At 42.8% G+C, this 18,338-nt stretch overlaps 1 pseudogene; it reads left to right on the forward strand.

The window, feature by feature from the left end:
- Positions 1-11,664: 11,664 nt before the first annotated feature.
- On the forward strand, positions 11,665-11,759 carry LOC129682060 (small nucleolar RNA SNORA17; annotated as a pseudogene).
- The last annotated feature ends 6,579 nt before the right edge of the window (positions 11,760-18,338 follow it).

Here is an 18,338-nt window from a genome sequence, read left to right on the forward strand (position 1 = left end):
GAATCAAAGGACCAGAATCATCTGCTGAATCCTGAGAGTCAATTGCTAAATGACTTGCACAGCATTATGGCAAAATTTCCATTTGCTCCACATTCTGCCAGTCATACAATTAGGTTTTTTAAAAAAGTATCTCTGAGTTAGCTGCTTCCTTACAGCATCCATTTGGTACACGTGAACTTCATTCATTCACAAGCAGCTCAACCCAAAGTGAAACACTGAAACATACTTAAAAACTCAGTCACTTGAAACACAAGACTGAAAAAAATGGGAATAGGAGCATGTAGAGTGGTCACAAAAATATGTTAAAAATGAAAATCCTTGATTCAATAATTTGGTTTTTTTGTCTTTATGGTGTTAGTTTCCTTAAATGTTAGATATCTGCTTACACTTCCCTATGGAATTTCTTTTTTTGCATTTTTTTTTATTAATTATTACTATTTATTACAAGTTATTCACTTTGTATCCCTGCTGTGGCCCTCTCCCTCATCTCCTCCCAATCCCACCCTCCCTCCTCCTTCTCTCCCTATGGCCCTCCCTGATTAGGGAGGTCCTCCTCCCCTTCTATCTGACCCTAGCCTATCAGGTCTCATCAGAACTTGCTGCGTTATTTTCCTCTGTGGCCTGACAAGGCTGCACCCCCAGGGGGAGGTGATCAGAGAGGCTGCCACTGAGTTCATGCCAGAGAAAGCCCCTGTTCCCCTTACCAAAAGTTGGGCTATGAGTCTCAGCCCCGGCTTTGATACTTCAATCAGTGGAGTCTTTTAAGGGGCCTTCTGTGGTAGGCTCCTGTCCTGTTCCTTGTCTTCTCCTGCTTCCGATGTCTATCATGTTTGCCCTTCTGAATGAGGATTTAGCATCTTCCCTAGGGTCTTCCTTTTTGTTTAACTTCTTTAGGAGAATAGATTTTAGTATGTTTATCCTATATTATATGTTTAATAGCCACTTATGAGTGAATGTATACCATGTGTCTATTTCTGCTTCTGGGTTACATCACTCTAGATGACCTTTTCTAGTTCCCACCATTTGCCTGCAAATTTCATGATTTCCTTGTTTTTAATTGCTGAGTAGTTTTCCATTGTGTAAATGTACCACAAATTTCTGCATCCATTCCTCTGTTGAGGGACATCTGGCTTGTATCCAGCTTCTGGTAATTACAAATAGAGCTGTTACGAACATGGTTGAGCAAATGTCCTTGTTGCATAGTTGAGCATATTTCATAATTTCTTGTTTTTTCTTTTTTCTTTTTGTCTTGTATGGTATGTTATGTGAGCCCACATCTGGGACTGTGAGGAACTGCAGGCAGGGAGTGAGGACCTGATGTCTCTGTCATCTGAGAGAAAGCCACCTGCTTCTTTCTCCCTGTTTGGTCTTCCTCCACAGAATCCTAGATCAGGAGGGTAAACTGTGGACTATCTTTTAGAAATGAATTCCACAATTATTTTCTACTCTTTCCTTCCTTCTTTCTTTCTCTCTCTTTCTTTCCTTCTTTTCTTTTTCCTTTCACCTTTTATTAAAATAAGTTATTTTCTCATACACTATATCCTGACTACAGCTTTCCCTCCCTCTACTCTTCAGTCTATTATTCGGGTTGACTTTTCCCCAGGATCTTGCCTGCTTTTTACTCAGCCCCAGATTCCATGTCCTGTGTACTCACCTGGGGCAGGGCTGCAAATCTCTTGTGGAAACAGTTCTGACATTTTGGTGTCAGAATAAAATGCCTTCTTACTGCTTTCTTGAAGAGAATGAGACAGCTAACTTTATCCAACACACTTTTAAAAGTAAATGACCTCACCTCTTGCCAGGGGCTATTATGCATTATCCAGTTACATCTAGTTTCTGATACTGAACTTGTGCTTCTGCAGCGTTTGCTAGTATTTCTATAGTAGGGGATGGTGTTTACATTTCTCCTTAAAACTTCATTTCTCCTGCTTTTCTATATTTACATCATTTGGAGAAATGATGTCAGTGAGGACCATCCTATTTTTGTATTGCTTTAATTTTTTTTATATGTGTCAGTGATTATGTGTCATATGTGAGAATGTTCAAGAAGATCAGAAGAGGGTATTGGATGTCCTGGAGCTAGAGTTACAGGCAGTTGTGAGATTCCTGAAGTGAGTCCTGGGAACCAAACTCAGGTCTTCTCAAAGAATTGGAAGCACTTTTAAGCACTGAGTTATCTCTCCAGCCTTTCTCTTTTTATTTTATGACAATGAAATGGTGGATTTTTTTTCAGTAGTTTAACATCTCAACCTCTTGTGAGTGCTTCTTAGGACTTGTGAGTCCTTCTAAGGACTCTTGTGAGTGTCTTAAAAAAAAAAACTGTGAGTGTATGGTGTATGTGCGCACGCAAGCTCACAGACGCTATAGCGTGTGCCATTCTTCACTTTGAGGCAGGGGTTCTTGTCTGTCACTACCTGTACGATGCTGGCAAACCCATGAGCTTCTAGGAAGTCTCTTGCTTTTCTCCTATTCCCATCTTTCCATAGGCACAGTGGTATCTGATTCCACATGGATCCTGGGAATCTGAACTCAGGTCTTCACGTGGCAAGCACTTTACTCACTGAGCCATCTCTTCAGCCCACAAGCTTAAGGAAAAAAGAAATTATAGCTTGAACTTTACCCCAGAAGTTGTAAGTAGCCCTATGCCTTTCTCATCGTTTCCAGGTGTTCTTGCAAGGTCAACAAGCCTCGATGTCTGTCACATGATGCATTTTCAACCTCCCACCCTGTACTTTACTATTCTTTTTATGCTTCAGTCCCAATTTAGATGCTATTCTATTTGCTCTATCGCCCAAGATCTAGTAGGCAGTAAAGCATCTTGAGTTTAGGCTTTTGTCTAAGTGTAAGGACATGAGTCACCATAGCACACCAAAGAAGACCAAAACAAAACAAAACAATACATCGACCAGCCATGGTCACCACTGATACACTGGCTGTCGTGTTCCCTCCGCAGGGGCTTCCAGGTTTGCTCTTTAGTTACTAACTTTGCTGTCTTCTCTCACCTGTTGGAACACAAACCATCTATGACCCCCGTCTTCCACAAGACTCCCTGTGTTCTGCCCAAAGATTGGCTGTGAGTCTCAGCATCTGCTTCAATCCCCTGTGGGGTGGAGTCTTGCAGAGGACATCTATGGTAGGCTCCCATCCTGTTCCCTCTCTTCAACCACTTCTGGTGTCTATTATGTTTGTCCTCTGAATGAGAATTAAGCATCCTCCCTAGGTTCCTCCTTGTTATTTGGCTTTTTTAGATCTGTGGATTTTAGTATGATTGTCCTGTAGTATATGGCTAATATCTGCTTATAAGTGAGTGTATACCAAGAGTGCAGGGAGTCTTGTGGAAGAATTGGGGGATAGAAGGACCTGGATGGGACAGGAGCTCCACAAGGAGAGCAACAGAACCAAGAAATCTGGGCCTGGGTGTGTGTGTGTGGGGGGGTGCTGCAGAGAATGATGCACCAACCAAGAAACATGCATGGAGAGGACCTAGGCCCTCCTGCTCAGATGTAGCCTATAGGCAACTCAGTCTCTATGAGGGTTCCCTAATAAGGGGAGCAGGGGTGATATGGACTCAGTTGCTTGCTCTTTGATTTCTTCTCCCTGGCAAGGTGGCCTTACCAGGCCACAGAGGAAGAGGATCCAGGCAGTCTTGAGGAGAACTGATAGGCTAGGGTCAGATGGTAGGGGAGGAGGGCTCCCCTTTTCTGTAGTCTAGGGGATGGGGATGGGGGAAGAGGGAGGGAGGGTGGGATTGGGAAGAGATGAGGGAGAGGCTACAATCTGAATATAAAGTGAATAAATTATAATAAATAAATAAATAAGAAAATAACATTTCCTAGAGTAAACTATATTGCCTTTACTCACTCTTATGTTAATCCCATTCAAATTTGGGAGCTATTTATTCACAACAGTATTAGTTATTTTCCCTATTGCTGTAACAAAACACCATGACCAAGGCAATTTATAGAAGAAAGAGTTTATTTGGGCTTATCATAGTGGAGGATTAGAGTCCATGATAGTAGAGCAAAGGCATGGTGGCAGAGGCAGAAAACAGTGCTCATATCTTGAACAGTAAGAATGAAATAAAGTGTGAACTAAAAATAGTGTGAATCTCAAAGCCCATCTATAATGACTTACTTTATGCAACAATGCCACACCTCCTAAGCCTTCTCAAATAGTGCTACCAACTGGGGACCAAGAATTGGAATATCTGAGCCTATGGGGGATGACATTCTCATTCAAACCACCAACATCCAAATAGCTGACTTAACTACTCAGCTTGATATTTTTAACAAATTTAAAATAATTGGCTTCATGCCAACCATTCAAATAAAACAAACTCTACCTTCTGTGAATCTCAGTTTTCTAAAATCACTCAGAGTGGAAAATGCAAGACTAGCTTCTAGAACTCTCTGCCTCTTTCTTTGCCACTTGTCATTTTTCTCGATGTGGCTGAAAAGATCTTGATTTTTATCTCTGAAGAATTGTTCTCCTTCTCCAAAATAGACCATATAGTTGGTCATAAAGCAAGCCTCAACAGATACAAAAAGATTGAAATAATCCCTTGTATTCTATCTGACCACCATGGACTTAAGCTGGACCTGAACAACAATAGAAATAACAAACAGCCTACACGCACATGGAAACTGAACAACTTGTTACTCAACGACAGCTGGGTTAAGGAAGAAATAAAGAAAGAAATTAAAGACTTCCTAGAATTCAATGAAAATGAAGGCACAACATACCCAAATTTATGGGGCACACTGAAAGCAGTGCTCAGGGGAAAATTTATAGCACTAAGTGCCTGCAAGAAGAAATTCATAACATCACATACAAACAACTTAATGGCCCAACTGAAAACCCTAGAAAAAAAAGAAGCAGATACACCCAAGAGGAGCAGAAGGCTGGAAATAATCAAACTCAGGGCTGAAATCAATCAATTAGAAACAAATAAAACTATTCAAAGAATCAATGAAACAAAAAGCTGGTTCTTTGAGAAAAATCAACAAGATAGACAAACCCTTAGCAAAACTAACTAAAAAGCAGAGAGAATCTATCCAAATCAACAAAATCAGAGATGAAAAGGGTGACATAACTACAGACACAGAGGAAATTCAAACAATCATTAGGTCATACTACAAAAGCCTATATGCCACAAAATTTGAAAACCTAAATGAAATGGACAATTTTCTTGATAGATTCCATCTTCCAAGATAAAGTCAAGATCAGATAGAAAGACTGAACAGCCCTATATCCCCCAAGGAAATTGAAGCAGTCATTCACAGTCTCCCCTCCAAAAAAAGCCCTGGGCCAGATGGTTTCAGCGCGGAATTCTACCAGACCTTCAAAGAAGTGCTCACACCAATTCTCCTCAAACTATCCCACAAAATAGAAACAGAAGGTACATTACCAAACTCATTCTATGAAGCAACAGACCCTGATATCTAAACCACACAAAGACCCAACAAAAAAAGAGAACTTCAGACCTATCTCTCTTATGAACATTGATGCAAAAATACTCAATAAAATACTTGCAAATCGAATCCAAGAACACATCAAAGATATCATCCACCACGACCAAGTAGGCTTCATCCCAGGCATGCAAGGGTGGTTCAACATACGGAAATCCATCAATGTAATCCACCACATAAACAAACTGAAGGAGAAAAACCACATGATCATCTCCTTAGATGCTGAAAAAGCATTTGACAAAGTCCAACACCCATTCATGTTTAAAGTCTTGGAGAGATCAGGGATACAAGGCACATATCTAAACATAGTAAAGACAATATACAGCAAGCCTATAGCCAACATCAGACTCAATGGAGAGAAACTTAAATCAATCCCACTGAAATCAGGGACAAGACAAGGCTGCCCACTCTCTTCCTACCTCTTCAACATAGTACTTGAAGTCCTAGCCAGAGCAATAAGACAACTAAAGGAGATCAAGGGGATACAAATCGGAAAGGAAGAGGTCAAAGTGTCACTATTCGCAGATGATATGATAGTATATATGAGCGACCCCAAAAATTCAACCAGAGAACTTCTCCAGCTGATAAACACCTTCAGCAAAGTGGCAGGATACAAAATCAACTCGAAAAAATCAGAAGCCCTCCTGTATACCAAAGACAAAAGGGCTGAGAAAGAAATTAGGGAAACAACACCCTTCACAATAGCCACTAATAACATAAAGTACTTTGGGGTGACACTAACCAAGCAAGTGAAAGACCTGTTTGAGAAAAACTTCAAGTCTCTGAAGAAAGAAATTGAAGAAGATCTCAGAAGATGGAAAGATCTCCCATGCTCATGGATTGGTAGGATTAACATTGTGAAAATGGCCATCCTGCCAAAAGCAATCTACAGATTCAATGCAATTCCCATCAAAATACCAACTCAATTCTTTACAGACCTTGAAAAAAAGATTCTCAGCTTCATATGGAGAAACAAAAAACCCAGAATCTCCAAAACAATCCTGTACAACAACAGATCATCTGGAGGTATCTCTATCCCCGATCTCCAGTTGTACTACAGAGCAATAGTAATAAAAACTGTATGGTATTGGCACAAAAACAGAAAGGAGGATCAATGGAACAGCATAGAAGACCCAGAAATAAACCCACACACCTATGAATACTCGATTTTTGACAAAGAAGCCAAATCCATTCAATGGAAAAAAGACAGTATCTTCAACAAATGGTGCTGGTCCAACTGGATGTCCACATGCAGAAAAATGAAAATAGATCTCTATTTATCACCCTGCACAAAACTAAAGTCCAAGTGGATTAAAGACCTCAACATAAAACCAGATACTCTAAATCTGTTAGAAGAAAAAGTGGGGAACAGCCTAGAACTCATTGGCACAGGAGACAACTTCCTGAACAGAACACCAACAGCACAGGCTCTAAGAGCAACAATCAATAAATGGGACCTCATGAAACTGAAAAGCTTCTGTAAAGCAAAGGACACTGTCATCAAAACAAAATGACTGCCTACAGATTGGGAAAGAATCTTCACTAACCCTTTATCTGACAGAGGACTAATATGGAGTATATACAAAGAACTAAAGAAGCTGAAAAGCAGCAAACCAAGTAATCCAATTAAAAAATGGGGAACAGAGCTAAACAGAGAATTCTCGATAGGGGAATATCGAATGGCAGAGAAACACTTAAAGAAATGTTCATCCTCATTAGCCATCAGGGAAATGCAAACCAAAACGACCCTGAGATATCACCTTACACCCATCAGAATGGCCAAGATGAAAAACTCAAGGGACAACACATGCTGGAGAGGTTGTGGAGAAAGGGGAACCCTCCTCCACTGCTGGTGGGAATGTAAACTGGTACAACCACTCTGGAAATCTATCTGGCGCTTTCTAAGACAATTAGGAATAGTGCTTCCTCAAGACCCAGCTATACCACTGCTAGGTATATACCCAAAGTTTGCTCAAGCACACAAAAGGGATATTTGCTCAACCATGTTTATAGCAGCTTTATTTGTAATAGCCAGAACCTGGAAACAACCCAGATGTCCTTCAACGGAGGAATGGGTATAGAAATTGTGGTATTTTTACACAATGGAATACTACTCAGCAATCAAAAAGGAGGAAATCATGAAATTTGCAGGCAAATGGTGGGATCTAGAAAAAATCATCCTGAGTGAAATATCCCAGAAGGAGAAAGACAAACATGGTATATACTCACTTATAGAGACCTATAAGATATGATAAACATAATGAAATCTATACACCTAAAAAAGATAATCAAGAGAGCAGACATGGGGTAAGATTATCAATCCTCGTTTAGAAAGACAGATGGGATGCGCATTGAACATATGACAGGAGTCTACTGAGCACATTTGAAAGACTCTAACTAGCAGTGTTTTCAAAGCAAAGACTCATGACCAAACCTTTGGCAGAGTACAGGGAATCATAACAAAGAAGGGGAGTTAGTCTGATGAGGAAAGGATAGGAGCTCCACAAGGACCAAATATATCTGGGCACAGGGTCTTTTCTGAGACTGACATGCAACCAAGGACCATGTATGAATGTAACCTAGAACCTCTGCTCAGATGTAGCCTGTGGTAGCACAGTAACCAATTGGCTTCCCATAGTGAGGGGAACAAAGGCTATTTCTAAGAGGAACTCAATGACTGGCTCTTTGGCCTCCCCACCCCCCCAAGGGAGGAGCAATCCTGTTAGGCCACAGAGGAGAGCTTTGCAGCCAGTCCTGAAGATACCTGATAAAACAGGATCGGATGAATGGGGAGGAGGTCCCCCCCATCAATGGACTTGGCAAGGGGCACAGTGAAGATGAGGGAGGGAGGGAGGAACTGGGAGGGAATGAGGGATCGGGACACGGCTGGGATACAGAGTTAATAAAATGTAACTGATAAGAAAAAAATAAAATTCAAAAAAAAAAACAAAAGAATAATAAAAACATATCTTCCATTTCTTGGGACTTTAAAAAAAAAAAGAATTGTTCTCTTCTAGACTTCAGGGCTATGGTGACACTCACTCATCTCTGAGAGGGCCCTGATTCATAGGGTGACTATATGATTCTGAGATCTGCACATTCTGGACAGACCTTCCTGATTGGAAAAGCCCCATGCTTAATTTCATGTTCTGTGACTGAGGTCTTAAAAATGCCAAGAATGATTTTAAACATGAGACATCATAAAATATCTAGCTGTTTTCTTCCATCTTCAGCTTCACTCCTCCCTGAGGCCATAATCATAGTATAACCCATTCCCTCAATTCTGTGGATATTTATTTTCTTTCTGGTACTTACAGCAGAGGACCCCATAAGGGCCTCTTGCCTATATAAAAATATACCAGGTTGATTCCTAGCTGGTACACTTATTTCACAGACATGGAAGCCCATATTTTGTCAAGTCTTAGGGTTTTCATGATTGGAAAGTAGCTTATTAGCCTGGAGATGTTAAAGATATATAGTTTATAGTTATAAAAAGAGGCTTTGCAAAAGTGATTTACTTATAGGAACAAACAATTGGAGAGTGTATTACCTATAATCAACGTGAATTTCAACTAGAAAGATAGCAGCTTCATACAGCTAAAACTAATATTGTGTGTGTGCATGTACTAATTTTGTTGCAAATCTAGTCTATTTTTCTCATATATTTGTTTGTTTACCACGGGGACTTGCTATGTAGCCATGGCTTGCTTAAAATTCATGACAATCTTGTTCCACAGCCTCCTGAATGTTGGAATTACAGGAATGAGCCACCATGCCTATTGTGCACTTCTTTTTACAAATAAAGCTGTATGTTTCGTGAGACTGATTATAGCTTCTAACAGCAGAGTCAAATAGCTGCAGTTAGAAACATGAGACTACAGATCTAGCATGTGGCCCATCTGCTGTTTAAAGAAATTTTGCCAGCTCATCACTATCTGTTCGGGTGACAGGTCGCCAAGGCTAGGGAATTATCTTGTGGTTCTGGTCCCACAGTCATGCCTGAAACATTATAGCTCTCAATCTATTGGAGGGAAGAATAGAGAAAGCAAAAAGATGAGTAGAAGTTTTCCCAAGATGCTCTCAGGGGCTGAGGTCTTGATTTACTAGCTTTTTCACAACAGAGGGACCAGCTCCATCATGGCTCATCAATCTGTCCTCTAGTTCCAAGTCCAGCACTGCAGGGTCCTCAGCTTCTCGCACTTTGACTTGTCAGCATCTTGCTTCCACTGACGGCAATGTTCTAGGTCCTTGAACCCTCTGAACTGGCCAAGATAATCTGCCCATGCCAGCCATTAAAAAACAAAACAAAACAAATAAATCATAACCAACTAAACCAAAAAAACAGGCCTTCATTTCATCTGCAAACTAGAACATCCTACACTGTGCAATTGGAGCACCACAGCCCATGTTCTGGGCTTGGATGGAAGGGCCACTTGAGAGATTCTTCTTTTTCTACAGTCAATCAAATCACATTGCTTCAGGTATGTAGAATTTCAGGCCCCATAAGAGTCAATATGACAACCACTTGCAGGGAGCTGGCTTCCATCACCAAGTTTACAGCACTCCCATATTCAGTTTCTCTGTCGGCATGAGAGCATGGGGAGCTTGTGGTCAGGGATCTGTGAAAAAGTGAAAGAACAAGTGACACTCAAGAGGCCAAAACTGGCTAGGAGTCGGGCTATGTCAAGAGTCAAATCCAGACCCTGGGCAGGGCTTTTTCTCTTTGAGCCTGGTGACTGCATTTCTCACATGCGTTTGAATGAGTTTATTTTTAAGATAGGGATTCTTTGTAGTTATTTAAAGTACGTTGGAGACCTGTGTTGCTGGTCTCCCTCTGTCCATCGGAACCCTAGTGGCCTGCATTGGAAGATTCCATGTGTCAATGTAGAGACACAGTTTGGTTGAGTCTTAGGCTGTGCTTATATCTTTGGCTGGACTGTGGTATCCTAGGGAGATTCTGGTCCTCATAAATGTTCACATGGCAGAGTTCATTTCTTTTCTGGTTTAGGATGAATGACAGTGCTTTTTTTTTTTTTTGAGACGATAGAGAAGCAAAAATGTCAAGTTTTTTGAGGCTTTTTGAATTGGCTCACATAGTTATTCCGGGTTCATGTATAATAATATCGTTTATGATAGAATCAAACTCAACTGATCAGGTCGATGATTAATCTTTTCATCAATTTAATCATAGCTGGATCCAACTTAGAGAGATACTGGAGGGCAGTCTTCCAGGGGATTTCAAACTGGGGGGAGAAGACCCTCCCTGATTGTGCATAGGAAATACCTTCCCTCAACAATCCAGAAATAGAGGGGTCAAAGGAAAGGGTTGTGCTACCTGCTGATATGCTTTTGTGCATCTGTTCTGTTATCATTGCTGCTGCTCCCAGTATTGACTACCAGATGTACCCAACAGAACCCAACTTCTTTAGCCTTCTACCACAGACTAAAGACCAGCAATTCTCCAGGAATCCCCCAAGCTCTCCGTGCCAGATTGGAATTGCAGCGACAACCAGTTTTCTGGACCAAGCAGTCTCTCTAGCATTATTCAACCACCAATCCCATATCATGTAAATCAATCTAACAAATTCTCTTCATAAAATATATCCATTCTCCCAGTTCTGATCCTCCTCTGACTAAGACATTGACCATCTCGCAGAAGTGGTATCACATTTTATACACAAGCCTGCCCCACAAAAATGAAGAGAAAATATTAGTGTGGATCACTAAGTATCATCTTGACATGAATGGTGGCACAATGGCTAATGAAAAGATGCTCTTTCCATGACTCCCCTTCAAAAGACATGACCTCGTAGAACATTCCACGATGGTGAGAATCCCAGAGGTTTCTAGATAGTACTCCAACGTCTTGTTGCAATAAATTTCTCTGGGATACTGAAAGAAACAGCAGTAATCCAACTTTTCTTTCAGTCTCGGCTCATCTGGCCATCATTTCACTGTGAACCCTGCAGAGGATCCTCCTGGCTAATAAGCAGAAAGAAGGCCAACGAGAGAGACAAGGAAGCAGGAAACGGCAGGAAGTAGACTGTGGAAAAAGTATGGTGGTTGTGTCCTACATGATTTGATGGTTCCTGAGTGAAGTGGCTAGTAAGCCCCAGAGCTGCTCACTAACTTTATTACCCCAAGATCCAGGGACAGACAGACATGGTTCACAGCCAATAATACAATAATAGTGTCTACTGTTTCACAGGTGCATCAGTTGTAGGCAGAGAGGAGAGATGCTATCTTCGTGTTCTGTCCTATGGACATCTGAATGATTAGTAGCCTCGCATTTCTTGAAAAAAGTGAGCTTGAGATGACCTCCAGTCCGGTGCTAGGCATGTCCAGATGGGCTCCCAGGATGGGGAGCAGGATAGAGACTAGAAGAACCTTGCCTGGAACCTTGGGCCCTGGGCAGGAGTGAGCCGGAGACAAATGACCCTCTCAAGGGGCCACGAGACAGGTGTCATGAAATGCCAATCAGTCCAGCACCTGGAGGGGCAGACCATGACCACGATGACCCCTGCCTGGTGGCATAATGCATGAGTGGGGCTAGCACTCCTGAGACCACTCCTGGGATGACCCGAGACACTCAGAGACCCTGGGTACCACTAAGAGGAGCAAGTAAGTGGCAGAGAAATGGAAGAGAAAGAGAAAGAGAAGGATGTGGACACTCCAGGGTAGTGAGGAGCAGGCTGATGTGAGTACCTGGGACCACGGTGGGGTCCAGACCTATGCTGCCACCAGGGACCACATCTATAGACCACCAGGTCTATAGCCCTGAAGTGGCAGGGGTCTGTTACCACCAAAGGACAGGCAGATAGATCTGGTCTGAGCTGTCACCAGAGGACATGTTGATGTCTGAGGGCTGTGCAGAACTGGCCCCACCTCTTACCTGGGAATCATGGGAGAACTGGCCCTGGGGGCATGAGAGTGGGAGCACCGACCCTGCCACTATCCAGCCGCAGTACTTGGGAGAGCCACCCGATACATTGTTGGAGTTGCTGGTGAGCTGCACCCTCGAAAGCCCTACCACCCATCTCCTGTGCATTGTGTGAACGAGGGAGAGATACCTTCCTCCCACTTCTCTCCTCACCACCTGCAGCAGTCTGGAGACCTGACCCTGGGGTCTGGAGAACATGAGAACTGGCCCTGCCCCTCACCAGCTGCAGAACTCAGGAGAGTGGGCCCTCCACCTCTCCTGGGCAGCACAGTGGAGCTGACGGTAGTGGTGGTGGTGAGCTGGTCCTGAGGTATTTGCATGGAATAGAGAGAGAGCTAGCCCTGCCGCTTGTCTGGTGCACAGCAGCACGGGTGAGGGAGAGATGTCCTCGCCCCTTGCCACCTATGGCAGACAGGAGAGTTGGCCTAACGGTCATGAGAGTGGGAGAACTGGCCATGTCCCTCCCCAGCTACATCACGCAGGGGAGCAGGCCCTGCACCTCACCTGGGCAGCAGGGTAGAGCCAGCCCTGCCTGCAGAGGTTGCAGATGAATGGGCCCTGGGGCCTGAGGGGGGGGGGAGCTGCTGAACCAAGCAGCCCAGATACCTCTCAGGCCCAGACCCAGGGCTTTGAGTTGGCTCACCCCAACATCTACCCCATCAATGAACTGCTGGACTACATGAAGGGCCAGTCCTACAGCTTCAAAACTACAGGATCTCCGTGACACAGGGCAACAACAGGATATCCGAGAGGAGTCTCAGCACGTGCCAGTATTGATAGAGCAGCAGAAGCCTGAGACTTCAAACCAGACAGTGAGTCATTGCAGTGAACATTTTGAAGTGAAGAAGTATGGACAAAAGGGCACGCTGTGGTACACACTGTGGTACACACTGTGACACACCATAGCTTCCATAACGTCTTTTTTTTTTTCTCTTTCGGGGAAGGTTGCAAGGGTAGAGGGCAGGTACAATGAAACGGGGAGACAAGTGGGATTGAGGTGTATGATGTGAAATTCACAAAGAACCAATAATAAGTTAAAAAAAAACAAACAGTGTCATAAGACCATTGGGTGTCCATGTCTTTTTTTTTTTTGTTGTTGTTCCTTTTATTTATTGGAGGTGTTTTCTGATAACTCCCTAACCACCATAGAAAGACTTAGTCAACCATATTCTAATAGTGACCTAGGTTTTTGAGCTCAGAAATAATTAAATATTTTGTAAATTCATTGATCAAAGCATTTGAATATGTGGAATACTCCTTATTTACCTGTAAATCTTAGTATTTAAGCCCATGCATGATTCCTTTGCCTTGGAGTAGTTACAGAGCTGAGAAATGCTGCTCCTACGGACATTCTGTTTGACTCCATAAGAGTTCTGTAACACAACCAGTTTCCTGACACCCGAGTTTTGGAAGAACAATTTTTTTTTCTTAGTTTTTTGATATTGTACCATTGTAGGCCAGCATGGTATAGAGTTTCCTTCACAGACGTGAAGTCAGGACCTGGAGGCAATGCTGTCAGTAGCAGAAACAAACCAGCCGGGAAGGACACCTCTGTAGTTTTTCTTAACATCTTGGTTATGCTCATGAAAGCGATGGAGACACCGAGGCACTTCAGAACCAAATGGGCAAAGGGAAGGGGCATCTGGCTTACCTCTGTCCCTGCTGTTTCTACCTGCATGATCTTGGTGGTCGCTAAGGTCACGTGATTAACAGGAGCAGAGCTCTTATACCTGCAAAGGCTCTCAGGGTATTCACTAAATGGGCAGCCTAAGGACGAAGAGTGACACAGAGAAGAGAGAGCCAAGCTGAGTTCAGAAACCAGTTCCACAAGCAACTCGGTCCTTCCAATTCACAAGGACAGTTCTGACCTTGAACCTCAGGCTATGACTCCAGGACTTCACACACAACTGCATTCAGCTGCTTCTCCACAATGAAGTGACTCAGACACAGGCTGCCATTGGCAGGTGGGAAAACAGGGAGAGGAACCTGAGTCAGAGACAGCAGGGGTGCAGCACCCAACTGTGTGTAGGTAACTGGCAAATAACGTGAATTTAAATGTTTATTTAACACCAAGTCTATGTTATTATAAAACCATGTGTTATCTCCACACATAGTTTTAACTTTGAAATTCATTTTTTGATTAAGACTTTACTAACAGAATTATTGTGAAGGTTCTAAAATATAACCAAATATTTTGGGCAAATGCTAAAAATATTACTATTAGGCAAAAAAATGAACAAATAATTTTTAGTAGTTTGAGTAGTATGCAGTGTGAATTAGAGAAAATAAAAGATGGAATCTTAATCATATCTCAAGACTGGTAGAGTGACTTGAAGATAAAACTCACCAAAATAAGGGCCAGTGCACTTGAACACGATAGGAACATGAAAATGAAGAATGCTATATTTCAGAAGTCTTTTTATTACAGTTACTTTTGTGTATGCATGTATGTGTATATGTGTCAAAGCAAAAATGCAGGTTACAGATGGCTTGCAATATATCTCTCCTTCCACTTTGTGCATCCAGATTGAACTCAGGCCCAAGTTTGAAGTCAAGTGCCTTGGCCTGCTGAGCCATTTTGAAGGCTCACTTGTACAAGTTTTATGTGAACATTTGCCTATGCACACTGGGACCTCCTGCGGTTGTTGCTGTCATTTCTGTATGTTTATTGTCTGAAATCAATAGGCTGTGTCAAACAGAAAAAACATCCTCCTGAATGAAACATTTTCCCTTTATTTTTCTAGATTCTTCCCCTGGAAGACAAGTCAAGACTACAGTAAGGTACAAATACTCACATAAAGATTTGAGAGTGGGAAGCTGGGTGCATGGTTCTTTGTAAGAGCTGAGTCCATTTTCTCTTCCAGCTGTGGGAGCTCCATCATGATTCCACAAGTAGTGACCAATGAGACTATCACCGTGGTTTCACCGAATGGAATCAACTTTCCCCAAACAGACAAACCCTGGTCTACTCACCAGAGGCGAGACAGCATGAAGAACCACCTAAAGGCAGAGGTCAACGTGTTGGCAGCAAATCCCACTCAGAACACAGGGAGGTGACGCTGTGTTTGGAGACCAGTATTCCATTGCAAGTAAGGATTTTTCAAGGAAGGGAAACTGCTAGTGAGTTGTAATATAGGAGAGAAACAAACAAATACAAGAATTTTGCAAGGAGTGTTACAGAGCAGCTTCAGATCAGTGGAAAACCCTACAAGAGCTGTTTACATCTTCCACAAAATAAGCATTTTCTATTTTAATTTGCTTGTGAATTGACATTTTTTTTTGATTTATTGGCTTGTTTTTCACTTTTTAGAGTATTTTCCAATATTTTCTTTATATTCATAAAATTAAATATACATTCTTTCTCTTTTATTTTTACACCCCAATTACAGTTTTCCCTTCCTCCTCTCCCCTTATCTCTCCCCCTCATCTCTCCTCTACCCCTCCCCTGTCCATTCCTCCTCTGTTTCTATCCGGAAATGGGCAGGCCTCCCATGGACATCAATCAACTGTGACATATCCAGTTGCAGTAAAGCTAGGCTCTTCCTTTCATATTGGGGCTGGAAGAGGCAACCCAGTAGGGTCCCTAAAGCAGGCAAACTATCAAGAGACAGGCCCTGCTCCCTCTGTTCAAAGTCCACAAGGAGGCAGAGGGCCTTGGCCAGTCCTATGCAGACTCCCTGATTGTTGGTTCTGTCTCTGTAAGTTCCTATGAACCTGCGTTGGTTGATTCTGTGGGTTTCCTGGGGTGTCCTTGACCCTTCTAGCTCCTGATATTTTCTTTATGAAAATAATGGTAAGGAGTTACTATGTATGAACATATATACATACATGCATACATGTATACATATATACAAACATACATATAATAAATACACATATATGAAAATAGACCATATTCATCAGTTGTTTGCTCAGTAATTGATACTGGTTTTGAGTGTAATCTTTGCTGTCAGTGTGACAGGGAAATAAGAAGCCCCCCTTTCTTCTTTGATTATTCTCTTAGAAATGCAGAGATGATACATTTTCATTGTCTCTGTGCTCGTCCATGACTTTTTACAGAAACTCTCTCTGGAAGTGGGGGAAAGGCTGGGTTGTGGTTTTCAGCAATGTCTTAGCCCTAACATGATCCTAAAGGAAAGTCTGAATTCGACCAGGTTTCTGAACTTGGTGGAGCTGTTGCCTTGCCTCAAGCATGCGGTCACATGGGTGCCTATAAGGATCATGTGACAGATGGGTAAGAAAACTGCTCAATGGCATTAGAACATGAGACTTCAAGGTGAGGGTGGACATCAGGTAGGAAAACATTCTCTGTCACCACAGAGCCTTGGGATGTACAGAATGGGAACCCAAAGTGAAGAGCCCGGGGAGCAGGCTGGAGATCCTGGCTCTGTGTTGTGGTTGGCAGACTTGGAGAAACGTAGAAAGGAGTTTCCACATTCAAGTGCTTGAGAGTTGAGGGGAGGGGCTGAGATGCCTTCTGTTTCTACAAGAGAGAGCAGGAGACCTGATGACCATGACCTCACAGCCACCACTGGCCAGGAGCGGTGAGAAAGGGTCTTGAGCATCCCGAGGCTTCAGAGACAGAAATACCTGAAGCTGGCCAAAGATGTGGCAGAACCACACCTCCTCAGAATAAACTTCCCTCTTTCTCACTGGAGAGCTTTTAAGGTGTCTGTGAGCTCCCAGCAATATTATAGAAGGTGACAATGTGTGAGCACTATGGGAGGAGTGGGGAGGTTCTGCCTGCCGTTGATGGTTTGAATCTCCCTTCTCTCTTCTTTCAACAGGTGATCTAGATGGTATGTGGTGTGATGGTATTGAGTCTGTGGCATCTCTTTCAACCACCCCAAACTTTAACCTAGTGTTTCCTGTCCTGTTAGAATCTGGCTAGGAGGTTTGTTTCTAATTAGATGTCTGTAGAGTGTAAGATGGGAAGGACAGCGAAGGAAGATGTCACCTAACTTCATTTCTGTGTGCTGGGAACAAGGGGCTGATGGTATATCTTGTTCTCCTGTTTGTTGTTCACAGAACGTCTTAGTGTAGAAGGGCAGCAGGTATGTCATTCTGTAGATTTCTTTCATCTATTTCAAATACACATTTCTTGTGACTCTCACCTTTCCACGTCACCTATTGAACTAAGATGAGGTTAGTGGCCTCTTAGCTTTTAGGAAAAGTACAGGAATGGGATCCACATGAGCTAGAGCTTTCTGTAAAGTGTAGTGATACCTAGGGAACCACCTGAAGGAAGGTGGTTCTTATTATTCTTAGGCTTTGTCTCTGTTGGAGGCACTCAGGGTGATAGACTGGACATTCCTCTGAGACTCTCATGTCTGGAGTGAGGGGGTCATCACGGTTCTTCTCTCAGAGGACACCTCTCCACTACGTGAGAGTGGATGAATCTCGCTCACAAGTGAGGTTCCCCATCACTGTGGCTTCCCATCTGCTCACTGCAGCCCAGTAGCAGTTTTTTTTCCTTTCCTGCATCACTTCCTTTGATGCACCCACAGCTCTGCCTTTCCTTCTGTTGTGTCAGTGGTTTCAGCTTCAGCCATCTCAGGCCAATCAGTGTCTTACCAGTTTTTCATGAATGTCCCTTGTTTCTATTCAAAGACACAGCATTCTACCAGTTGTTCTGTCTCCAGACTTCCTTGTTTGGATCTTTTCAGACTTTCCTCGGCCTTGGTGACTTTGACAGTTTCTGAGTTGTGCTGGCCTGGATTTTTGTGAATATTCTGATGTTTGAGTTTGTCTGATATATCCTTAACAATTTATTAAGCGCAGAGGGGTGACAATGACAGCAGTGACTTGAAATACTATCGGGTTCCACAAAGGGCTATCTATTTATACACATCACAAAGACATACGATTTCCACCCTTTCACTGTTGACTTAGCGCTGATCATGGGACTGATGTGGTGATTTCTAGGCCAG

This window comes from Psammomys obesus, unplaced genomic scaffold (genome assembly GCF_907164565.1).
Source record: "Psammomys obesus unplaced genomic scaffold, mPsaObe1.curated_primary_1811, whole genome shotgun sequence".
NCBI lineage: Eukaryota > Metazoa > Chordata > Mammalia > Rodentia > Muridae > Psammomys > Psammomys obesus.